Source organism: Sturnira hondurensis, unplaced genomic scaffold (assembly GCF_014824575.4).
Source record: "Sturnira hondurensis isolate 20B ecotype Veracruz unplaced genomic scaffold, ASM1482457v3 Scaffold0001509, whole genome shotgun sequence".
Lineage (NCBI taxonomy): Eukaryota > Metazoa > Chordata > Mammalia > Chiroptera > Phyllostomidae > Sturnira > Sturnira hondurensis.
Window position 1 is genome coordinate 2,995,510 of NW_028074140.1, and position 26,324 is coordinate 3,021,833.

The 26,324-nt window shown below is 41.3% G+C and overlaps 1 long non-coding RNA gene across 1 annotated transcript; it reads left to right on the forward strand.

Moving 5' to 3' along the window:
- Positions 1-1,181: 1,181 nt before the first annotated feature.
- Positions 1,182-3,556, forward strand: LOC118975413 (uncharacterized). The gene is made up of 3 exons (XR_005064046.1): positions 1,182-1,388; positions 2,815-2,941; positions 3,502-3,556. It is a non-coding gene; the product is annotated as an uncharacterized LOC118975413 (long non-coding RNA).
- Positions 3,557-26,324: the final 22,768 nt, after the last annotated feature.

A 26,324-nucleotide genomic window follows, 5' to 3' on the forward strand; every position in this document is an offset into this window, starting at 1 on the left:
GAAGTCTTTTAAATTTTATGTACTTTTAAATTTCTCTTATTTTTCTTTATTTAAAATTTTTTTTTAACAGCAAAATCGTCTTATGGCCAATTACTTATGTGGTGAAAATGTTCGTGGCCAATGCTTGCTTGTGGCAAAGATGCTGCAAGTACGGTGGAATTACCTAGAACCCTCTTAAGACCACTACGGACCCTCGAAGCCTTGTGTGGGGAAAAGAACACTATACAAAGTAAAACGACAAACCCAAGCAAACTTCGGGGGCGTGGCCATCAGGCAGTGCAGAGGGAGTGCTGGCGGCCTTCTGCTGGGCTGGCTGTGTGCCTGCACTGACCCCCGGCCCACACAGGTTCCCCCACAGCTCCACAGGCACTTCCAGGGGTGGTGGGGGTGCCCCAAACGGCGGGGCCCAGCCCGGGCAATCCCCAAGTCCTCTGTGCACTCCGCGCGTCAGTGCAGGAGGTCTTTTCTTGTGGACCGAGGGACTGTGACTTCCTTCAGGTTTTCTACAGGGCCGGTAGGGTCCCTAAGGAGCTGAATGAGTCAATATAGTCTCGTTAAATAAAAAGAGAGTAAAAGAAGGAAAGAGAGATACGTGTCTTCTTTACAGTTAAAATACTGCTAAGGTTGTTTCAGGGTGCTCTGAGAATTGACGTTTTTCTGTTTGAGCTCATGATTGCGGGAGTCAGGATAAAAATGGCTGTTCTAAAATTGCTAGGGGCTTGCTTCTGTGCTTCTGCTAGGAAGGGAGAGGAGGCGAGTTTGTCTTCTGTTTGGGGAGGGAGCCCTCAGGGTCAGACAGCTCAAGTCAAAGCCTGATGATGGGCCTCAGCGCTCTCCCTCCCAGCAATGATTCCCAAGTCCAAGTGTGAGGACTTCAGCCCCATGGAATTCTGTGTTGGGGAGGGGTCAAGGAGAGCGAACTGTATGGAAAATTGCTTGGTTGTTTTACTTTTTTGAACTTTAAACATTCAGTATTTTATATAACTTAAAAGCTACACATGAGAAAATAAACAGGGGCATGGGGACAGGGTGTACCTATAGGAAAAGGAACTCCAAGATTTCCTTTGTTTTGATTGTTTTGCTTTCTCGTCTTCAGGAGGGAAGCTTTGACTTCAGAAGTAAGAATATTTGAGGAGAATTTACATCTTTCTGTTCTAGGTGCTACTCTGCTTTTTTCTCAGCGGTCCACATATCTGGATAAAGTTTGTGACTATTGAGAAGGGTCAGTGCTTCTACAAGGGAAATTCTGCCTTTGGGAATGTTCCCAATATGTATGTCAAAGTCATGGCCTTTCGGCCATCTGACCTCCTTTGGCTGTTGAGGCGTTCCAGCACCTTCTGCCTGCACAGAAGACATAGGAGCTTTGGAATCAACATACGCATTTTCCAGTGATGACAGCAGTTTGTCCTCTTTTCTACCAATTCCTTTCTCAGTATCTGGATGGCTGCTCATCTGCTCTCATAGGTGGCTGTGGGGGGACGGGGCCTGAGGGTGGGAGAGAGCGTCATCTTGCTGAGTTCCTTCCTGTTCAGCTCGTTTTTAAAAAATAACTGTTTTCTTGGCCATCATAAACAAATAAAAAAAACGAGTGTTGGAGAGGATGTGGAGAAAAGAGAACCCTAGTGCACTGTTGTTGGGAATGCAGACGGGTGCAGCCACTGTGGAAAACAGTATGGAATTTCCTAAGAAAACTAAAAATGGACCTGCCTTTTGACCCAGCAATTCCACTGCTGGGATTATACCATAAGAATCATGAAACACCAATCCAAAAGAACTTATGTACCCCAATGTTCATAGCAGCACAATTTACAATTGCCAAGTGCTGGAAGCAATACAAGTGCCCATCAGTAAATGAATGGATCAAAAAACTATGGTACATTTACACAATGGAATTCTATGCAGCAGAAAGGAAGAAGGAGCTTATACCCTTTGCAACAGCATGGATGGAACTGGAGAGCATTATGCTAAGTGAAATAAGTTAGGTGGTGAGGGCCAAATACCATATGATTTCACCAATAAATGGAACATAATCAACAAAAGAAAAAAGCAAACAAAATATAACTAGAGACATGGAAATTAAGAACAATCTAACAATAGCCAGAGGGGAGATGGGAGGGGACTGGGGAGAAGGGTTTTCAGGAACTACTATAAAGGACACATGGACAAAACCAAGGGGGAGGGTGGAAGCAAGCAAAGGAGGTGGGTTTGGCTGGGGTGGGGGGCCGTGGTGGGGAGAAAATGCAGACAACTGTAATTGAACAATAATGAAGTAATTAAAAAAAAGAATTGTTTTCCTGAAGAATTGGCTATATTGGTTAGAGCATCGCCAGAGTTTCCATCCTTGGTCGGGGCATGTAAGAAGCAACCAGTCAGTACATAAATAAGTTGAGCAACAGATCAATGTTTCTCTTTGAGTATTTGTAGGACATTTGCAAATTAGAAGCCTTTCTGGATATTTGATAATATTAAGGAATTATTGTTACTTTTTAGGTACATTATGGCATGATGGATATATACATGCATACACATAAACATACATTTTCACAGACACACATACAAACACAAAATTTTTTATTGTAGTAAAATATGTTTTGGTTTGAATTTCAAGGAGATGGCAGCTTCCCAGGGTAGAATGAAAACAAAGCGTGGAAGGGTGGGTGGAAGTGGGGGACGGGAGAAGAGACTCTGATTCCCACTTGTCTGGTAAACAATTTTTTAAGCATTACACTGGAGATTTAAATTTGGCTTTTATTTACAGAATACATGGGAATGCAATTCCTGAATTTTGAAGGAGATCCTTTGCTTATCACCTAGGTTGTCTCCTGAGCTGCTACTGTCTAGTGCTTCTGGGATTCCAGGACATGAATCTTAATCATCAGAATTTCTCTTACAAAGTGCAGAGCCGTCAGTCCCAGGGGCCTCTAACACAAACTGATTAATAGTAAGTAAGGATATTACTTACACAAAGTTATTTAAAATTCTCCTTATGCAATTTTACATCACTTAACCCCAGAGGTGGTGGTAACTCTGAACGTTCCAGTAATAATAGATTTCTAATAACAACAACAACAGCAACAATAGTAATAATAGATTAAAAATAAATTCAAAAGGCGTTAATCAGCTAAGAAGAGATAAAGAAGAAATGTGGGTTGATTTGACATTATTCCAATTATTAAAATACTTCAAGTTCTCAGCATCTTCGATGATGTAATGCTGCCACCTGGTGTTTAGACTCTTTCACTGCAGTAAGATTTGTGGAGTCGACACATACTGCTTCAGTGACAAATTAGAATTTCCTAGCGAGGAATTATTTGCAATTTTATCTGAGAATAAATTAAATGCATTCACTGTAAAACAAAAATTTTCATAAATCACAGAAACCTTGAATTTCATTTATAGTTGAATTCTTTTCATAGCATCACGAAAGATCTATGAGAGATGGGCACCTGCCAGTTATCATTGGCACATTATGATAATTTTTCTCTCGGTTTCAATCACTAGAAACAAAGTCACCTTCACAATCATGGATTGATCGAATAATCAGCATTTTAAAAATATTTTTATTTATTTATTTTAAGATTTTATTAATCTTTAGAGGGGAAAGGAAGGAGAGAGGGAGAGAAATATCAATGTATCATTGCCTCTCATGTGTCCCCTGCTGGGAACTGGCCTGCAACCCAGGCATGTGCCCTGACTGGTAATTGAACCTCGAACCTCTGGTTTGCAGGCCCACGCTCAATCCACTGAGCCACACCAGCCAGGGCTCGAATAATCAGCATTTTAAGGTAGGTCGTGTTTGGGTCCCAGACAGAGGTTTCAGAAGTAAGAATTTAAACTGAGAACAATGTGGAGTGTGGAGGAAGGTGGTGCAGAGGCCACTGGAAAGGGCAGAGTTTGAGTGCTCCAGGTTCTTGGTTGTTCTCTGTCTGGGGCGATCTATGTCGCACTCTGCTGTGGGCGAATAATGCTCTGCTCACAGAGATTTTATTAAAAATCGCTTCAGACTCCAACGATAAAAAAGGATTTCTGAGGTCTCTTTGAAAATCAGAATCTCCAGGTGAGGGGCTAACATTCCCAGTGGTGTGGTCGGCTGGGACACACGCTCTCCATTTTGCTCTAGGGCCCACCGCTTATGTTTGCAATACCACTCACTCTATACTATAGCTTCTAGATTTTAGTGGGAGGAAAATAAACATGAAGTTTTGGAGTTGGAAGAGGGACCCGAGAGCACCCAGTCTAGCCCCTTTCTTTTTAAGAAATGAGAGAGGAAACTGGGCTTGCCCAAGGCCACATGCCCAGGCAGGGCCAGAGCCAGGGCTCAGCACTTTCTGGAGCTTCGTGTACTTATCTGGGGATGGGTTAGATTTGGGGTGACGTGATGCGAGTTATTTATCCACAAGGTGCCTTTTTCTGCTGTATTCATGTAATGGCTACAGAATTGCTTTCAACTTTCTCAGAAAAATATTGAATGTAGCTTTGAACATCCCACCTTCGTGGAACGTATGAGTGCTTCAGGGCATACAAGCAATACTGATTTCAAATAAACAGAATGAGACATTGCTTGCAGAGTATGTATCTATTCTGTACTGTCCGATGTGGCAGCTACTACCCACATTTGGGTATTTGTATTTAAGTTAATGGAAATTAAATACAATTCAGTTTCACAGTCTCACCGGTCACATTTCAAGTGCTCAGTAGCCCCGTGTGGTCAGTGTATTGATGGCCTGCATGTGGAACATCCCCATTACTGTAGAGTGTCCTGTTGGGCAGCATGGATGTGGTTGAAAATGCTGCCCCTCTTTTGGAGACATTTTCTGTAGACTTATCTTGGTTCTTCTTTATGATAAACAGAAATAGTCAGAGTCACTTAATGGGCAAGAGTGGGGACTTAAAGCCAGGTGAATGTTCATTGTGAAAGTTAGATATTGAGATGAGATTTTATGATAAAAAGAGGAATGAGATGCACCAAATACAGGTGGTGGAGCAGAATGTGTTTAGCCATAAAGCAAAGAGCAGTCGGAGGGACCTGTCATTTTAAGAGCTGGGCCTGATACGTTATCCTCTGAGCGTCATGCTGTTACCGCTTGTGCAAGCGCACCCAGGTGGGGCGTGACGGACGGTCAGCAGGGATGCCTGCCCAGCATGCAGTCTACCTGCCTTCGGCACCAGCACTGGGGGCCTTCCTCTCCCTCACTCCAAGTGGTTTCCTTGGGAATCTCAACCTAGGAAATCGCATCCTGAGAAGAATGGCATGACTTCTCCTTTTGGTGATTCTGAGGAGACTGCCTATTGTTTTCCCAGCTTTACGCTGGTTTTCATCCTTCCTGAGATCTGCTCACTCATCTTGCCCTTCCGTTTGATATACTACCCCATTTGCTGGCAGAAAGCTGATTTTTTTTTTTGCTAAAGTTGTCAGAACCCATTTTTGTTGCATTCTCTCAAATAATCCAAAACCAGTATGATGTTGTTACTTGGATGTCATGAGGAATGGAAATGAGTATAAATGGTAAGAGAGAAAAGAGGGATTCTTCCTGGAGAAGAATCTGGGAAGAAACAAAAGATGAAAATGAAGGAAACCAAAGTGACACAGTGATTTTGAGGAGGTCATACAAAATTTGTACTTGATGAGCTGCTGGGAGAGGAAAAGCCTTCATCCCAACACACAGTGTTCACATCTGGTTCCAGGAGTAGGGAGGCGAATGACTGCCGCACACTTTGGGGCCGATACAGTCTCCCTACCACTGGGACCATTCTTTCTATTTTTCTCTCCCTGGGGTTTGGTGCCTTATCCTCTCAAACCCAGAGTGGTCCTGCAATGGTCTGATTGCCTTCCCTTTAGTCTGACCCTTTGGTAAGTTTACATCTATACCTCTTCAACTTAGCTATCACTCAGGGTTTGCTTGTCATTTTAAACCAGGTCCTCTCCCATGCACTTGGGGAAGCTTAGGGCTTATAGGCGACTTCGGAGCATTAAGTAAACCAGGTAGTAGAAATGTACTGGGTTGGCCAAGACGTATGTGTAGTTTTTTTCCATAAAATAAAAGATACATTTTTCATTTTCACCAAACACTATTGATTTGGGTATTTTGAGTATGTTGGCTATCTACTGAGTGGCTATCTCTGTCTCCTAGATTGGTCTTCATTAATGTCTCCATTTGGTCATAATCAACTTTAACTGGTCCACCTGACCGCTGGAGCATCTTCCAGCGAGAAATCTCCAGCATGCAACCTCACAAACCGCTTTGACACATTGCAGCACCTTCTCCCTACACTGCCTAAATCTTTTTTTGCATTCCAGTTGGATTTTTACCTCTCTTGAAACAATAAAGCATGACATGGTAAAAATGTTGCTTATTTTCTTCCATCTTCAGTATTAAAATGACTACCCCCAAATTCACCAGTTTTGATGTTTATTTTTAAAATGCACACTGATATGACAACTGTCACAATATGTCTAACCACATTGTTTTGAATGAAGTTAAAGAGAAATAAGTGCTACTAGAGCCATCTTATGGAAAAAACCAAACAAACTTTTCGGCCAGCCCTTAAGGTTGAGGTTGTAGCTGAAAGGGGTGGAGTCTGGGCCTGCAGTTTTAAACCAAATCTGGGTATGAAAAGAAGCTCTTGCTGAAGACTGTGGATCCACTGACGGCCAGACCCACTACCTGGCCGAGAGTGTTTAACTTATTTTCCAGAAGGTCTTCATGGTCTTTTCTTGATTCCTTAAGCTCTCCAAGTTTTATTGTCTTTTTGTTGACTGCCGGAATGTTTTCTAATGAGGGCAGAGGGGGTCTGCAGCAGCCTTGGCCACACGTTTCCAATGAGCTTTTTAGTGGCCACAACAGGTGTTTCTGCATTTATGAGGCCTGTCCAGAAAAAGTCCAGCCATTGTTAACATAATAAGAATAATTTTCACAACGTTGTTGTAACTTGGCAGCCAAGGAGAGTGGACTGGAATGTGCATGTGTGAAAAATGGCTACGTCACTATACTAGTCAGTGGGGGCGGTAGCCGCTGTTGAGTGAGCCTGTGTACTGTGTGGCTGTGGCATTCAAAATGGCTGAGAGAGCAGAGCAATGAATCTGCATTAAAGGGTGCGTTAAGCTTGGACACTCCTCTGTGGAGACTATTCGGATAATTCAGAAGGCGCAGCTGTGGGCAGCGGGTGAGTGGCAGCCACCTCATGACAATGTGCTTGCTCATGCAGCACTTTTCAGGTGGGGCAAAGTTTTTTGGCAAAACATCAAATCGCCCAGGTGACTTAGCCACCTACAGCCCAGATTGGGTGCCCTGCCACTTCTGATGTTTCCCAAAGCTAAAATCGCCTTTGAAAGGAAACAGATTTCAGGCCATGGATCAGATTCAGGAAAATACAATGGGGCAGTTGATGGTGACTGGGAGAACTGTGTGAGGTTCGAAGGTGCCTATTTTGAAGGGGACTGAGGTGTCATTGTCCTATGTACAATGTTTCCTGTGTCTTGTATCTTCTTTGGTCAACATCTCTATTTTTCATAGTACATGGCTAGACACCTTCTGGGCATACCTCGTACACCAGGGGCAGTAGAGTTTCCCAGCAGGAGCCAGCTCACAGAGGGGAAATCTTCAAATGCATAGCACAGCAGGGCCAGAGAAGGACATTTATGATTTACTTGAAGTGCTGCTCGAACTTCGGTGGAATTTAGGAGCCTCGATGAGTATGAGCCCATTCATAAGGAATTTCTGTGGGTTAAAAATGTGGGGTTGGACTTCCAGGAAAGATGGAGGTGTAGGTGGGAACACTGTGCCTCCTTGCACAACCAAGTTTAAAGACAACAAAGTTTTAGTAAAAAAAATGCAACCAAAACACAGAAAATTGAACTGTACAGAAGTCCAACCATAACGAACCGTTCAGCCAGACGGGTAAGATGGGCGGAGCCAGCGGTTGGCTGATGGTGGTCACACATTTGTGCACAAATAAACCAGGAGAAGGAGTGAGCAGTGAGATGGACTGCACATGCCCCAGCAGCTTGCAGGAAGCAGCAGAGGGGACCGCCATTACCCCTCTCTGACCCTGCCCCCACATACAGTGTCACAACCCAGCAACTGGGTCACCCCACCCTGGTGAACACCTAAGGCTCTGTCCCTCATATGTAACAGGTGCAAATAGACCAAAACACTATGGCTCAAGAAGAACAGCTCAAAGCCCCAGAGCCAATAACTCTAAGTGACCAAGAAATAGCCAACCTCTCAGATGACAGTTCAAAATACTGGTGATCAGGATGCTCACAGAACTGGTTGATTTTAGTCACAAATTAGAGGAACATATGAAGGCTAAACTAATTGAAATGAAGGGAAATGCACAGGAAACCAATAGTGATGGAAAGGAAACTGGACTCAAATCAAGGGACTGGACCAGAAGGAAGAAAAAAATGACCAAACAGAAAAGAATGAAGAAACAAGAATTCAAAAAAAATGAGGAGAGGCTTAGGAACCTCCAGGACATCTTTAAACATTCCAACATCCAAATTATAGGGGTACCAGAAGGGAAAGAGGAAGAACGACAAGTGGAAAACTTATCTGAACAAATAATACAGGAGAACTTCCCCTATCTGGCAAAGGAAATAGACTTCCAGGAAATCCAGGAAGCTCAGAGAGTCCCAAAGAAGTTGGACCCAAGAAGAAATACACCAAGGCACATCATAATTACATTAGCCAAGATTAAAATGAAGGAGAGAATCCTAGAAGCAGCAAGAGAGAAGGGGACAATCACCTACAAAGGAGTTCCCATCAGACTGTCAGCTGATTTCTCCACAGAGACCTTACAGGCAAGAAGGGGCTGGAAAGAAGTATTCCAAGTCATGAAATCCAAAGACCTACATCCAAGACTGCTCTATCCAGCAAAGCTTTCATTTAGAATGGAAGGGCAGATAAAGTGCTTCCCAGAGAAGGTCAAATTCAAAGAGTTCATCATCACCAAGCCCTTATTATGTTAAAGGGCTGAGTACCTTAAATGTTAAAGGTACTCATCTAAGAAAAAGAAGATAAAAAATATGAACAGTGAAAGGACAGCAAACTCACAGTTACTAACAACCACACCCCAAACAAAAGCAAACCAAGAGGACAGCTAGATCAGGAGTGGAACCATAGAAATGGAGATCACATGGAGGGTTAGCAACAGGGGAGTGGGAGGAGAAGGGGGAAGAAGGTACAGAGAATAAGTAGCATAGACGGTAGGTAGAAAATAGGGGGGAGGGCAAGGATAGTGGGGGAAATATAGAATCTAAAGAACTTGTGACAAGTGGACATAGACTAAAGGTGGGGGAATAGTGGGGAAGGGGGTGTGCAGGGTGGAGGGGAATGAAGGGGGGAATAGAACAACTGTAATGGCATAATCAATAAAATATATTTAAAAAAAGAAAAAAATTGGGGGTCATATGGTGGAACCCCAGGCTTAGTGAGATGATACAATCTTGTAGTCAGCAGCCTTCCCTTCCTCAGCAAGACCCTTATCAGTCACCTGACCCTTATCAGTGTTCGTTTCTCAGCCCAAGCCACACTCTTCTGCTTTTGTTGCTGCGTTCTTACTGAACTGTGACTCTTTTTGGCTTTACTAATTCTGAGGACTAAATCAGGCAGTGTGTTTTAATTTGTGCTTTATGAATTAGTAGCCAAACTGAAATCGAGGTCATGAACATCAGTAAAGAAATAAACCAGTAAAAATGGGAGGATACTTGTGCAGGGCCTCTTTATGATCTTTATAATCTCACCATTCAAGTTTCCCAAAATGATAGGGTGACCCCAGATAATCTACCCGGTAATATGACATTGTTTCAAAAGCCCAGTGTCAATATGTGGGACTCAGCCCTATCTGCTACTTGAAGAGGAAATAGAATTGGTCAACGGAGTGTAGGGCAGAAGCCCTGCTTCCAGGACAGAGAACCACCCGTACGACAGTGTTGTCCGTGCCATCAGATGGAAACAATGGGCTGCCACAGCCCAAACCCTTACCTCTGGTGGGCTGTATTTCTTAGATGTCAAATCTGTGAGTAGCAGACAGCTGATCACAGACTGCAGTGATATTAATCCTGGGTGCTGAGAACGTCTAATGGCCTTGGACAAGGACAGCTGCAATATAATGTAATGTTCCTGTCCTCCATTTCATGCTGTACCTGATTTTTTTCCCTCCCTGTAACATTGATTGATTCGGTCATGCAGAGTGTTTGCGTTCCAGCTGGCAGATCTAATTGTAAATAAACAGCTGCTGGCTGCATTTAGACAGGGGATGATGCTGGCAGGTACGAGCGCAGGGTGTGCGGGATGATTTAAGGCCTGAGCAGTGGAGTGTGTGGAGGCTGGGAAGCAGACGCAGGTGGAAGGACTTGAGGCACAAAGCCCTCTGTGGCTCCGGATAGTCTCAAGGCTACGTGTTTTAATTTAAATGTGAAATGAGGACCGGTAAGTGGATTGTGAGGGCCTGTGATGGCCAAGGTTATGAACTAAATATGAGAAAAGTACAGGCTTTCTATTATCCCAGCATTTTTTTTTTTTTGGTCTTTGAAGAATGGAATCAGGTATTAGACTAAGTTTTGAAGATTATTTCTGTGAACAAGGTAGACTTAAATATTCTGAAAGAAAATGGCAATAATATAAAGGTGTAGAGTGGAATTCTTCCTCATTTTTGAGACGAGGTGAGAATGGTAACAATAGCCTTTTATTGTTGTGCCCTTACCTTAGTGACAAAAATGCCAGGACCTCAGTGCGTGCCATTGCCCGAGTTGTGGCCATCCATTGCCTAGTCCAACCCCAACGTACTTAGATGTGGGATGTTGAGCACTGGGAACCCACATTTCTGCAAGTGTTCATTGTTTTAGAGTTTGAGCAACAACCCTCGAAACTATCAACCATTACCATTGGTGAGCCAAGGTGGTATTGCATGTCACCTGAGCCACAGATCTACCGTGATTGTCCTTCTCTTTGCGCTCACATGAGGACCTCAGGTGGCCAGTGCCTGCCCATCACTATTGACATTAATATGTGTTCCATCTTTTTTGAGTGGAGATGTCCCTTTTCATGGCTCAGAATAATCTTAAGCATGACTTATTTTATGTCCCCTTGAACTCAGACTGGAAGTTCAAAAATGGATATTGACGGGGAAGGGAGATTTCCTATGATTCGCCGAGGAAGGACCAAGGAGCGACTGGAGCCAGGTCAAGGTGTCCCTCTGACCCGAGATGGAGGCAGGGCACACTCTTCCCCATTCCAGAACTGAGGATGTACAATCTACTGAACACAAGGACAATCTTGGCCGTGAGCCTGGACCAGCTGCAGAAACAACAGAATGCACGGAGGGGTGCGTAAGCTCAAATACCTGGCGGCCCCAGGAAGGAGGCCCCATAGTCCTGTGATGTGAAGACGGGCTCTGGGCAGAGCAGTGGCCAAGTCATGGGTGAGTGTGCAGGCGGGACCTGCAGGCTAGGGGTGAACGAGGAGAGTCCTGTTTCCTGTCTGGGCTCTCCTTGGATTTTGCCATAAACTCTTCTAGAAGTTGTGGCCCTCTTTCCTGCACCTTACATCTGAGTATCCTAAATGTTTTATGTTTTGTTTCCCTTCCTTCCTTCCTTCCTTCCTTCCTTCCTTCCTTCCTTCTTTCCTTCCTTCCTTCCTTTTACAAACGATATTTAGGTCTTTACAACTTTTTCTCTAGTTTTTCATTCTTACCTGTCTCAACAGAAGTCCCCTCCTTTTTCAAGTTCATTTTCCTGCTCATACTCCCTCTCAGCCATTCGCATATTGGCATGTTAAAAGTCACCCGCCAACTTCCCCTGGATAGAAATGGTTTTCCTCTGTAAAGCATTTAACCGAAGGAGAAGGGGAAGGGGTGGCCAGAGAGCTCATTGGTTATCTCATTTAATAATCAAAACTCCCGAAGGAGCCATTTACCTTTGCCTGCATTCAACAGCAGGACGGCGGAGGCTGGGAGAGACGTAGAAACTTACCAGCGGCTGCAGTGCTAATCATGGAACAGCCTGGATTGATTCCTATCTGTTGGGCTCCAAAGGCCACCTGCACCCCACTACCCACGGGGGAGTGGTTTAGACACTTTCTAGAGGCAGGGCCAGTCTCCTCAGAGTCCAGAGAAGCAGCATACACAGCATGGAGAAGGAGGGCGGCTTAAACCGCAAACTGTGCCGTGTTCTAGTTTATGAAAGGCTGTCGGCCTGGCTTCAATTTATTCTCCTCTGAAGCAGCCCAACCATCTGCAATGATGAGGATGTGAATTTATAATCTGGATTTACTTAACAGTATAACTAAATATTTAAAGTCAGTTCATTTAGAGGCTGGGAGGGGTTGTAGATAGCACACTCATGGATTTCTATCCCAATATTAGTATGCACAGCAGCACATTCTTAATTTTGGTCATAGCTGTTTCCCGGTTCTCATATCTCTGCGTTTGCCGTGGCAGTTAGGACTGGAGGGAGCGTGTGGCGTCCTTGGATCTGGGAGAGAAGAGAGATTATGACACTAAATAATAAAAATGGGCCTAGTCCTCGTTGCAGCAGAAACCACTCAGAAAAGTTAATTAAACTCAGGAAATAGGCTGCAAGATAATTAAGTCCAGGCCTAATTTTACACTGCAGGCGTTCTGTATTGTTTTTGCAAGGGTCCAAAGGAACATGAGATGGGAAAATCTCCAGGTTGTGGGCTTGATTCATAAAGGATCATTATCTGTAGTTAAGCAGCCAGCTAACATGCTAATGTGTAGGTGGCGAATTGTATTTCTGAGGTAAAAGTGATACCTATGCGATACGTATGACACTTATAACCTCTTTTCATGATCAGTAGAAGTGAGGGTTGTCAGTATATATGGTATAAGAAATGATAAATATCAAATGATAAATGGTAAATCCCAAGTCCAAGACATAAGAGATTGTACTTTCTGAAATAATTAATAGTTGATAATCAGCTTCTTACTGTATTGTGTGAGCTTGGATATATTTTAAGCCCTAGGGCTGGAGGAAGCTTTGATTATTATCTTATTAGCTTGGATGAAACAGAATTAAAAAAAAACCCGTTGCAAGTGAAGAGCAAATCCATCATCCTCCTTGATCTGTCCCCGGTTAGGGGAGGGGATGTTTGCACTTTGACTGGACTTGCTTTGCACAGAGTCCTGTTGGCTGTTACTCAGTACCCTGTGGCCTTCAAGGTCACTGACAATTGATTAAATTTTCTATTGTCTAGTGTTTATCCTAGTGTTCTTATGCCTGATGTGAACTTGGTACTGCTCTTGGACAAAGCAGACAGATTATTTAAAGATTGACCTGGTATTTGCCTTGTTCCTCCCATCTATTTTTTTTCTTTGCTTAAACACACACACACACACATACACTCACTCACATTATTCTGTAGGACAAAAGGAAAATAAACCAAAATCTACCTATTGGCTGCCAAAATGAACAGAGTCTATTTTATTTCTTATTTACTCTTTGTGGGAAGTTCTGAGTCAAGACAACTTGCCTTTAGTTAAATTTGATTAGGGGCCCTTCTTAATGTCCCACGCTATGCTCATTGTCTCCTCAATTTGGCAGCCTCCCTGTGTTTGTTTCTATGTATTAGGTCAAGCTCCTATGACTCCTTGTCTTGGCAGTGTGGCCTAATGAAGTAGGTGTCCTATAGTGTCCAGTGGCACAGCCTCCCAATCACCCAGGCTGTATACATGAGGTGCACCCTTCATGTGGGCTGAGTACACCTTCCTCTTGTAGTTGAGACTTGATTCTACTGGTAGGTCAATGGGAGGGTTTAGCCAGGCCAGAGAGCTGCAAGGATTGACTGTGACCACTGAAGACCAACCTCCGCTCTCTGTGGATGATCAGCTGTGCTGGGGCAGGGTGGTGGTGCTCCGATGGGGTCTGTAGTTGTTCGCTGGGTGCACAGGCTCTGGAGTTTCCCAGGTGGTACAAGCCAAGGTCAGCCCCCACCTGTGTTTTGCCTGGAGCTACTCTGTCTGAGCTATAAAGCAATCTGAGATGGCTGCTGCTTGTGCTGGGCTTGGAGACTCCCAGGCAAAACCAAGCTGTGAATTTAGGCTGACTGCTGCTAGTGCCAGCCTGGGGCCACTGAGCTGGAGGTATGAGGGTGATGGGCTCACTGAGGCCAGCTGTTGTTTGTTTGAGAGGATTTAAGAATTTGTTAAGTACGAGCCAAGACTAGCCATTCGTATAGAAAAGTCACTGATAACAGCTTTAGTGGACCCATAAGTTGGATGGGACAGAGTCTCAGGGATCTCCAGGTGTAAGCCAGGTTGACAGATTCTCAGATGTGGAACTCACCTGCTGGCTCTGTGGGTCTGTGGGGGAAGGATTCAGAAAAGGGACAATGGTCTCTGCCCGCCTTTCTGTCCAGAAGAAAGCTGTCCCCCAGCTCTGGCCTTGATGCCAGACACTTCAGTTCCTTCCTGTATGTCACTGGTGCCTTTCAAGCTGCTACCCTGGTCCTGGACTCTGAGGGAGTGGGTCTGATTATGTCTGTTTATGGGTTCTTTAAGAGGAATGGCTTAGGGTTCCAGAAGTTTCTTCCACCAACTCAATCCCTACTGGTTTCCACAGCCAGAAATTATGGGATCTTATCTTCCTGGCACTGGAACCCTGGGCCGGGGGGGCCTGGTATGGGGCTGGGACTCCTTGCTCCCGAGATATGCCTTCTGAATTTTTGTCCACCACTTGTGGATGTGGGACCAGCTTGTTCCATGTCGGCATCCCTCCTACCAGCCTGGGTGGATGAGGTTTCTTTAATGCTGTAGTTGTTGGACAGCCATTCAATTCGATTTCTGATGGTTCTAAGTGATGGTTGTTCTATAGTTAGTTGTAAGTTCGATTTCATTGTGTGAGGTGGTGAGCCATGTTTACCCTTGCTGCCATCTTGACTGGAAGTCCTCCTCAGTACTCGTTAAAAAGGGGCTTGACTACTGTCTAGACAGGTTCTGAGAGTGAAAATCAGAGTTTGTTGAAAGAGGAAATCTATTTGCTCTATTTGAGTCATGAGCTTCCCCATCTTTCCAAACGGCTGATCTGGATAATGGGAGCAAAGAGAAGAATGATGGAAATTCCCCATTCAGTTCTGGGAAAGATGTCCAATATGCCCTGTAATATTTAATAACATATTTGTCTAGTACATTTATTTATGCATCTGTATACAAAAAAAATCACAGTAGCAATTTGCATCTGCCTGCACAGAACAGTAACATATCTTCACTGTCTCGCCCCAAGGGTGTGTTAATTTTCTCGCCCTGTCACAATGTTGATAGAAAGAATTTTAAATCACATGGAAATGTGAAGGCTTTGCTTTCACCTATTACAGAGATGGTGTTTTAATCAGAAGAAACAGGAGACCTGTTTTTTTTTTCTATATTGAGTTTATGACCTTCAGAGGATGGGTGATTAAATATAAGAAAGTTCATGAACCGTCCCAGGGAGTCACCTTCTTGGACATTCCACTGTCTGGAGGCTATGTACATCCACTCAGACTGAATCCAAACTTCTCTGGCTTACAACTCTCTCTTGTAATTACAAATTACTGTACCATTTATAAAGGGAGTTTTACTTTTAGCGGTAGGCTTAGAAAAGCGGGACAACTAGAGTTTCTCCTGTTTCCTTATCAGAATGAGGCAATGCCCCCAACCCCTTACTCAGCAAAGTGATTCAAACACTGCATAGACAGTAGGGCATTTCTTCATTATTAATTGGTAGCACTTTATGTATTGATTTATATTCTTTTGGTAATGCCAGAAGATGTTTATTATTGTGTTAGTGGTGCTAGTGTTAGTGGTTATAATCTTACATAAATTTTATGTGCATATTGTTACAAGCATATATGCATGTATTCTTTACAAATATGAGGTCAACTTATACATACTGTTTGAAATTGTGCTTTTCTTATCTAGACTCATTGTGTTATTTGTATTCATAGGACTACTTCATTTTTTCATGACTGCATACAATCTAGTGTCTCTTAAGTTAGTACATCACTTCAGTGGGTGTGGGGAGAAAATATTAGAGCTTCTACTAGTTTATTTTTATTTCATTTAAAATTAAAAACATTCCATATGTATTTTATAACATGCACACTATATTAGTTAAATACATATAATTGGAAAAGGAATATAATTTATATTTTCATGTTAGGAATGTATGTTCAATTAATTTTATTATTATTATTTACTGAAGGGGTGTGCTATTAAAAAGTTTTTAGTCAGTGGTATACTACATTTAACCAGTCTTCTTTTTTCTTTTTTAATTTTTATTTTATTTTATTTTTTAAAATATATTTTATTGATTATACCATTACAGTTGTTCTATTCCCCCCTTCATTCCCCTCCACCTGCACACTCCCTCCTCCACCATTCTCCCCCCCTTAGTTTATAACCATGTGTCTCAAGTTCTTTAGATTCTATATTTCCCCCACTATTCTTGCCCTCCCCCCATCTATTTTCTACCTACCCTCTACGCTATTTTCTGTGCCTTCTCCCCCCTTCTCCTCCTCCCACTCCCCTGTTGCTAATCCTCCATGTGTTCTTCATTTCTATGGTTCCACTCCTGATCTAGCTGTCCTCTTGGTTTGCTTTTGTTTTAGGTGTGGTTGTTAATAACTGTGTGTTTGCTGTCCTTTCACTGTTCATATTTTTCATCTTCTTTTTCTTATATAAGTCCCTTTAGCATTTCATATAATAAGGGCTTGGTGATGATGAACTCCTTGAACTTGACCTTATCTGAGAAGCACTTTATCTGTCCTTCCATTCTAAATGAAAGTTTTGCTGGATAAAGCAATCTTGGCTGTAGGTCTTTGGATTTCATGACTTGGAATACTTCTTTCCAGCCCCTTCTTGCCTGTAAGGTCTCTTTTGAGAAATCCGCTGACAGTCTGATGGGTACTCCTTTGTAGGTGACTGTCCCCTTATCCCTTGCTGCTTCTAGGATTCTCTCCTTCATTTTGGTCTTGGCTAATGTAATTATGATGTGCCTTGGTGTGTTCCTTCTTGGGTCCAACTTCTTTGGCACTCTCTGAGCTTCCTGGATTTCCTGGAAGTCTATTTCCTTTGCCAGACTGGGGAAGTTCTCCTTTATTATTTGTTCAAATACGTTTTCCACTCGTGGCTGTTTCTTTCCCCCTTCTGGTACCCCTATAATCCGGATGTTGGAACGTTTAAAGATGTCCTGGAGGTTCCTAAGCCTCTCCTCATTTTTTTGAATTCTCATTTCTTCATTCCTTTCTGGTGGGATGTTTTGTTCTTCCTTCTGGTCCATTCCATTGATTTGAGTCCCAGTTTCCTTTCCATCACTATTGGTTTCCTGTGTATCTCCCTTCATTTCAATTAGTTTAGCCTTCATATGTTCCTCTAATTTGTGACTATAATCAACCAGTTCTGTTAGCATCCTGATAAACAGTGTTTTGAATTGTGCTTCTGAGAGGCTGGCAATTTCTTGGTCGCTGAGAGTTATCGGCTCTGGGACTTTGAGTTCTTCTTGCGCCATCTTTCGAGCTGTTCGTGCCTGTTCGGTAGCAAGATCGGAGCCCTAAGGTGTTCGCCAGAGCAGGGCAACTCAGTTGCTGGGTTGTGACGTTGTATGTGGGGGCGGGGTCAACGAGGAACTATGCCGTCCTGTCTGCCCCCTCCCGCCTTGGCCCCCACAGGTGCTGCAGTTGCCACCGTCACCGGGGCCTGTGTGTTTCATCCCACTGCACGTGAGTGTGCCACCGCTGTCAGCCCTCGCCCCCTGGGGCCTGCGTGGTCTGTCTCACTGTGCTGGAATGTGCGACCTCGGACAGTGTGCCCCGCACCCCAACTGGTTCCGGGATGCCTGCAAGCCTAGGTCAGGGGATCTGTCCTGCCGGACCCTGCTTGCTGCTGGCTCCGCCCCTCTTACTGTCCCTGTTGAATGGTTAGTGGTTGTTGGACTTCCGTATAACTCAGTTTTCTGTTTTTTTTGCTGTGTCTTTGTTCTCCAGACCTTTGTTGTATTCAAACTTGGTTGTGGGAGAAGGCACAGTGTTTCCACCTATGCCTCCATCTTGGCGGAAGTCTCTAACCAGTCTTTTATTACTAGATACTTAATAAGTTTTTTCCTGTAGTGATTTAAAAATATTTAAAATATCTACTAATTCTTTGGGATTCACTCTTTTGAAAGATGGAGCCTAATTTCTGTCCCCTTGAGTGTGGGCCAGACTTAGTAGTTTACTTCTGAAGAACAGAATGTGGTGAAAATGCCAGTATTGGGTTTCGGAGACTAAGTCACACAAGACATTGTGACTTGACCCTTGATCTCTTGGATCGCTTTCTGTGAAGGATGCCAGCTGCCATGTGGCAAGGCCGCTCTGTTGGTCCTCTGGAGGGAATCTTCTCACCGAAAGCCAGAACCAGTGCATCCGCCATGCGAGGGAGCCCTCCAGAGGGTGGCTCCTTCGGGTCCAGTGATGTATTCAGGTGACCATACCCCTGCAGGATATTTCGACCGCACCAGCCACCTGGTTAAAGTTTCCCCAAATTTGTGACTCGTAGTAACCATACAATAAATCTTTAGGACTGTCAGAGGGACACCTTGACCGTGATACAATAAATCTTTACCTTTGTTTCAAGCAGCTAAATTTTCAGAAGTTTTGTTATGATTTTTGTTTATGGTATAAGATAGTGGTTCAGTTTTATTCTTTGGCTTGTGATAATCCAGTTTTTTCCAATACCATGTATTGAAGACATTGTGTTTTCTCCTTTATATATTCTTGATGTGTTTGTCATAAATTAATTGACGGTATACGTGTGGGTTTATTTTTAGGCTTCTGTTGATCTATGTGTGTGTGTGTTTTATGCCAATACTTTACTGTTTTGATTACTATAACTTGGTATTGATAATATAGTTTGGAATAAGGGTGTGTGATACCTCCTGCTTTGTTCTTTGTTCTCAATATTGCTTTGGTTGTTCCTGGTCTTTTATAGTTCCATACAAATTTTAGGATTCATTTTCTAAATTTCTGTGAAAAAGTCATTAAAATTTTGACAGGGATTGCAATTAAATTTTTAAATTGCTTTGGGCATTGTGGACATTTAACATTTAATTCTTCCAGTTTATGAGCATGTAATAACTTTATTTGTATCTTTTTCTATTTGCTTCATCAATGTCTTATAGTTTTCAGTGTACAGGTCTTTCACAACTCCTTAGTTCAGTTTATTCCTAGGTATTTTACCCTTTTTAAAAAATGAGATAATAGAGTTTATTCACATCCATTTTTATTTAATATATTAGCATCTTCAGGATAGATTGGTAACTTTTTTAAAGGCTATTCTCATTTTCTTCAAGTTGTAGGTAGAAGACTCTCCCCAAAATAGCAGTAATTGTTGATCTAAAACTGTTTAGGTGAAGCATTGCTGTAGGGGACATTTTTTTTTAGATGCAATTGTCTATACGATTAGTTTTTCTTAATTTCTCTGATAGTTTGTTTTTAGGTATAGAAATGCAACTAATTTTTATATATCAATTTTGGATCCTGCAACTTTACTAAATTTTTGTTTCTTCTAATAATTTTTGGTGGTGTCCTTAGCATTTTTCTATATTTACTATGTCATCTGCAAATTGAGACAATTTTGCTTCTTCCTTTCTGATTTCAGTGCCTTTTATTTTGTTTTCTTGCTTAATTGCTCTGGCTAGGAATTCTAGTACCATACTGAATAGAAGTGACAAGAGTGGGCACCCTTGTTTTGTTCCTGATCTTAGAGGGAAGGTTTTTAGCTTTTCACCATTGAGTATGATGTTGGCTGTGGGCTTATCATACATGGTCTTTATTATGTTGAGGTACATGCCTTCTATAAATTTTCACATATTAATAGCTTTTTCAAGAAAATCACATATATAACCATATCTTTATATATAATTAGATATTGCCTCTAATAGTTTTCTAATATTAAACTATCCTTTTATTCTTGATAAGAATCTTAATTTGATCATGACATAATATTCTATGAAAACTTCTTGAGTTCATATACTAGTATTTAATTTAGCACTTGTACATATATAATCATAAAAAGATTGGTTGGAAGTTTATTTTTATGCTGTTTTTAAGTTTGATATTATTCTTATGATGGCTGCATAGAAATTTTTTTATGGCTTAGAAAAATATAAATAGATCAAAACACCCATTATTAAAGGCTTGAAAAAAAATCACAATGAAGCCAACTATTTTTTAATATCCCTCAAATGAGTTTTTTCTGGTGGCATTTAATGTTTACATTTCTGTATTTATTTGTACAGAAAATATGCTTTAATAAGGTTTGTACCTTTGCAAATTATTTATTTGATGAAACCACATCATATTTTAAATATCAATTATCTGATAGAACTAAAATGCTAGTAATCGTTGTCTATCAAATCTTGCTGTTCATTGAAGACAACAGCTGACAAAGGAAAGAATTTACAGATGGTGACAGTGAGGGAAAGCTTTCTGGCAGGTGTTGTTTCCTTGACTGAAAAACTAGGGACCACTAATAAAGTGAAATCTTTGTTAGGCATCTGAAAACACAGAACAGTTTGGAATCAGAGCATGGAAAAATTATACTACTTTATAAAGTATGAAGAATTGTGGTTACATGTTAGTTACACCTCAACCAAAAATTGCAGGAGTTTATTTAAATTATAAATGTAACTATTTTCCTCACTTAGTGTATTTTTAAAGTATATTGTTATTTTATTGCAGATGTTGTACTTTATAATGCAAAATGCAAACCCTCTTTGAAGCCCATACTTGAACATTTAAAGTTGCTTTCAATATTTTTCTCTGCTGTGGATAAAATGCTGGAATGAACAAGATGGAGCATGTCCTATTTTCTCTGGGAGAAGTTTACTTCATTTCTATACTCCCTTGGTGAGTATAACAATCTTAAGTGGGTTAGTATCCTAACATATCCCATTTGTTATCCATTGTTGCCATTGGCCAGGTAACAATGAAAGAATGTGGTTTGGTCTTTGTAAGTGGTTTCTACTGTGCTTGCGGAGCCCCTCAAATGACACATATGTGCATGAGCTCATAATGCAAGACTTTTCCTTCCCTTTTCTTTATTTTCTTAAAAACATATTTCTTTGGAAAATAGGCTAGTCTCTAAGCCCTTTTATGGACCTCATAGTATAGATTTAGGGAACTGGAAAAACTGGAATCCTGTTAGTTTATTATAAATATAGTAGAACTAATAAAAATAGGAAACCACCTTTTGTTCTTTCTTTTCTTATTTTGTTCTTTGTTTTTAGGTAGCAAGGGTGAGCTTAGGAAGTCTTTTGATACTTTTGCAATCTGTGATACATAATAAAATATTTGTATCTTCCTGTTTCAGAATCCAAAAGCCTACACTTTGAAATTTTCAGTAGGCATTCACTGCGACAGCAATTTTTCTAAACTCCTTATATTGAGAGCTGACTCTCCTCTGTCCTCAGAAGCATTGCTGCTAATCTTTATGAGTTAAATTTAATAGTACAAGTGAAAATATGTGTTTCTCTACTGTCTGCAACTGTAAAAATATTACCAGTGGAATTACTTTGTCAGTCAAGCCTTAGGCTCTGAATGTCACTGTGTTTCTCCCACTTGGAGACTTTTGGTTTTCAATGAGACTGAAGCGCAGGTACAATACAGGTGGAAGGACTTATTAAAAAATCAAAAAGCATATAACTACAACCTTTCTCCTCCAGGTGGAAAACTGCTTTTGCTGAGCTTTTCTGTTAACATTTGTTTCATGCAAGGAGTTGGAAATGCTCCTCATTTTCTTTTCTTTTCTTTTCTTTTTTTAAGTTTAGTTTAAAATAAAATATGTCCTATGTATTCTATAGGGCATTTGATTTTCTGTGCACCATTACGGTGTCCAACATATCAAGACACTTAACGTGCAGAAGCCTTGAGCCTTCTTCTGCTGTTCATCCTTCTGCTACCACACTGCATGCTATAGGAAGTGAAAGTTCATTTTATTTCTCCTACATTCAAGTCTCTGCTGTATAGAATGGGAAAATCCATCCCGGGGAAGACTTCTTCACAAAGAATGCTAATATTCATGGCTTGTAAGAGCTTTGAATTCTTATGTATGACTGTGCATTTGTGGGAATAGTAATTATACATTTCTGCGATTCAACATCAAGCACCCTGGACTTGAAATTAAGGATTTTGATGGGCTTAGGAAGTTTAGGTAGTAAGTATAGTAAGAAGGCTAGGATATGAGGAGAGTGGTGGAGGGTTTTACATTTTAAGTAGTAGGACAAGAATGCAAATTGAGCCTTGACATTGCTTATTGAGAAAATTTGGATTGTATCAGGTACGTTTTTTCTTTTCTTTTCTTTTTTTAAGTTTAGTTTAAAATAAAATATGTCCTATGTATTCTATAGGGCATTTGATTTCCTGTGCACCATTACGGTGTCCAACATATCAAGACACTTAACGTGCAGAAGCCTTGAGCCTTCTTCTGCTGTTCATCCTTCTGCTACCACACTGCATGCTATAGGAAGTGAAAGTTCATTTTATTTCTCCTACATTCAAGTCTCTGCTGTATAGAATGGGAAAATCCATCCCGGGGAAGACTTCTTCACAAAGAATGCTAATATTCATGGCTTGTAAGAGTTTTGAATTCTTATGTATGACTGTGCATTTGTGGGAATAGTAATTATACATTTCTGTGATTCAACATCAAGCACCCTGGACTTGAAATTAAGGATTTTGATGGGCTTAGGAAGTTTAGGTAGTAAGTATAGTAAGAAGGCTAGGATATGAGGAGAGTGGTGGAGGGTTTTACATTTTAAGTAGTAGGACAAGAATGCAAATTGAGCCTTGACGTTGCTTATTGAGAAAATTTGGATTGTATCAGGTACGTTTTTTTTTCCTTTTCTGTGGCTGTAATCTGACACACAAACTCATTTTACATGTTTTCTAAAAGGAAACTCATTAGACATATTTTGAAAAGGGGGGTTGCCAAAATCAGTCTTGGCTCATGATACTAAACAAAAAAATCATTTCAATTGACAGTTGAAAGTGCAGAACTGCATCTTAGCAGAGTTATTTTAAGTAGATAAAAGTAATCAAAAGAAATTAAGAGGAACACACTGGTAACAGATACACCTGGTGCTTAGGCTGCCTCAGTATTCTTTAACATGAATATTAAAAACTATTTCATTTAAAAACCCATATAAAACATTCCCATATATTAAAAACCAGTGATTTGATATGTGGACTAAATATAATATTTCACTTTATTCAGAACTGCCTTTCAACCATGACTGTGAAATTACCCATGACTGGGGATTGTACTTAGGACATGTAGAAGACTCTTACATGGATTGTCCAAATACATTTGAAAACAAGTCTTTTGGATTATGTGTATATATTTGTTAGTATAAAATTTCCCTTTTATTATTTTTATTTTAAATTAAAATTAATACATATATATATATCTTAACAAATTCTAAATATCTCTAGTCCCCACTGGAGATAACGAAGAGCTTCAGCTGCCTTCCACAGGCCACTCCATTGTAAATGCTGTGTGACTGTTGTATGAATTTTTTTGTTTCTAGCATTAAAGAATTAACTAATGTTGATGCTGTTTTGTGAAAGTCAACACTTGTTTAAATTTGCCAGTATGTTTCATCTGCCTTTTTTTGCTCACTTTACCAATTGCCTATTTCTACTTCCAAATTTCTTCTTCTTGCTTATAGCAGCCCTTACCAATGCAGGTTTCTAGATAATAAAATTTCTGAGATCTTCTGCATCTGAAGTGCTATTTTTGCTCTCAGTTGAAAAATATCAATTTGTTCATAGTTAGTTTCCTGTACAGCTTTGAAAATATTACTCCATCGACTTCTGTTATTGAAAATTTTTTTCTGATGTTGTTATCATAAGATGTGTGCTGTTGATCTGATTGTCATTCTCTGGTAGATAATGACTTCTCTTCAGAAGCTTTGGAAAACTTCACTTTTTTTTTTTTACCTTTTTTGTTTGTTTGTTTGTTTTACTAACAATATGCCCAGGTGTGGAGTTTTAAAATGCATGCATCCTGCCAGGTGCTCAGTGGGCTTTTCAACCTGAGGTTTCATGTCCTTTTTTCGGGACATTAAAATTTTTTTCAGGACATGAAAATATATACTTTTCTGCAATCATTTCCTTATGTTATGCTTTAAGAGATTTGCTTGATTCAATTTTCTCTTTGTGGCCAATACACTACATAGTTTATTTAGTGTATGTTTAAATTTCAGTGATTGCTGTGTTCATTTCCAACTATCTCTTGCTTCATGACTCCGATTTTATTTTATGAACTCTAATCCCACTTCTACATCCTTAAGAACTTTAAACACTTATTTTAAAGTTCCTTTTTTAAAAAAGATTTTATTTATTTTTAGAGTGGAGAGGGAGGGAGAAAGAGAGGGAGAGAAACATCAATGTGTGGTTGCCTCTCTGCGCCCCCTACTGGGGACCTGGCCTAAAACCCAGGCGTGTGACCTGATTGAGAATGGAACCCGTGACCCTTTGGTTCTCAGGTTGGCAGTCAATCCACTGAGCCACACCAGCCGGGGCAAAAGATCTTTTTAAGGCACTGTCAACTATTTTCTTTATTTTATTGCAATAAATAAAATATGTATTTTTGCCTCAAATGAATCTTGTCCATTTGCTGAGCAAAATAAAGAACATGAAAATAATGCATCAAAAAAGGATTTCTTCAGAAGATTTTTGGTCAAATTTTTGTTTAAAGAAGTAAAACCCCCTAGCCTTCACATGCGTTTTCCTTGTGGGAAGCAAATAGGTGTAACAATTTGTTACAGTTGTTTCTTTTGCTGGCGGTAATCACACTGAAATTTATATGTATCTTTACCAGAAATAAAATAATAAAATATTTATTGTAACAAAATAAACAGGTTAGTAAGCTCAGAATTTCTATTAAGGAATATCTCTCTCCAAAAATGACTCCAGATTGCTATTTAATTTTGATACTGTAGGACGGGGAGAGCCGTCCTCACTGAAAACGCCTCGCACAAGGACAAGGGTGTCGCTGAATTGTCCCTACCCTGGAATGGGTTTCAAAATGAGTCTGAGCACTAGCCCGTTTGGAGTTACCTTGTGGTTGTGGGGAAAACCTTTTTTGGCTATGGTATTACACGCAGAATGGATGTGAGTCCATGTCAACCTTTTAAAAAATCTGACACAGAATACATCTCCCAAACAGAGGGCTACAGTCGTGGCTAGTATGTGACTTTCCCTTACATATCGCACGAGGATAGGGAATAAAGGGCGCCTAAAGTACTTCTCGGTTCATCTTTTGGTTTCCTCGTGCGGTGAAACCTGTGCTTCATTCTTTTATTGCTTAGTGTTTATTTTTTAAAATCACGATTAGCTCTCGCTCAACGATCAGAGCCACCTCGGGTTTCAGTGAGTTCCTGAAACCCTCCCACCCCAGCCCAGTGAATGGGTGTTTTCTGGGTCAGGGTGGGCCCTTGCTGGGTGCTGCCAGGGTGAGCACGGGCTCCGTTCTCCCTCCGCGGGAGAGGGACTGGGTTCTGTGATCCGGACGAGATTCTGCCCCTTCCCCAGCCGCAACTGAGCCGTGCGAGCAGAGGCGGAGAGCCTGGTCCGAGCCACCTGTGTTGCCTGCGGTGCGTGTGATAGCGACCTCAGGAGACCGCCGAGGCCCTGGTCTCCATGTCTTGAACCCAGGTCCGAAATCTGTTGAGTCATGAGTCTTCAGTATATATTCGTTACTTTCTTCTTCATGTCCAACCCATGAGGATTTTATTTTCTTGTCTGCAGTTACAAATACATATGCTTATATCTCTAAGTCTCTATCCATTGTATTTATCGTTTTAAGTGCTAGTTGCTGAGAGGGGGAGAATTTAACGTGCTCGCAATAAGCCATCTTGATCTGGATACTCTCTCTCTCCCTTTTAAAAGATTTTATTTATTTACTTTCAGAGAGAGGGGAGGGGAGGGAGAAAGAGAACATCAATGTGTGAGAGATACCGTGATTGGGTGCCTCACACACGCCCCGAGCTGGGGACCCGCCTGCAACTCAGCCATGTGCCCTGACTGGAAATGAGTGATCTTTTGGTTCACAGGCCGGTTGGTGCTCAATCCACTGAGCCACACCAGCCGGGGCTGGATGCTGTCTTTTAATGTCAGCGAAATAAACCCCGTTTTCCTGTAGTGTGTTTGTTTCAGATTTTTTAAAAAGGCTTTTCCCGATGTAGATTAGCTTCTTAGGAGGGACAAAATTTAAAGTTTAGGTAATGAGACAGACCCATTTTTCTCTAGAGACGGTCCAGTACCACATGTTCTCGTAGTGTTGAAAATGTA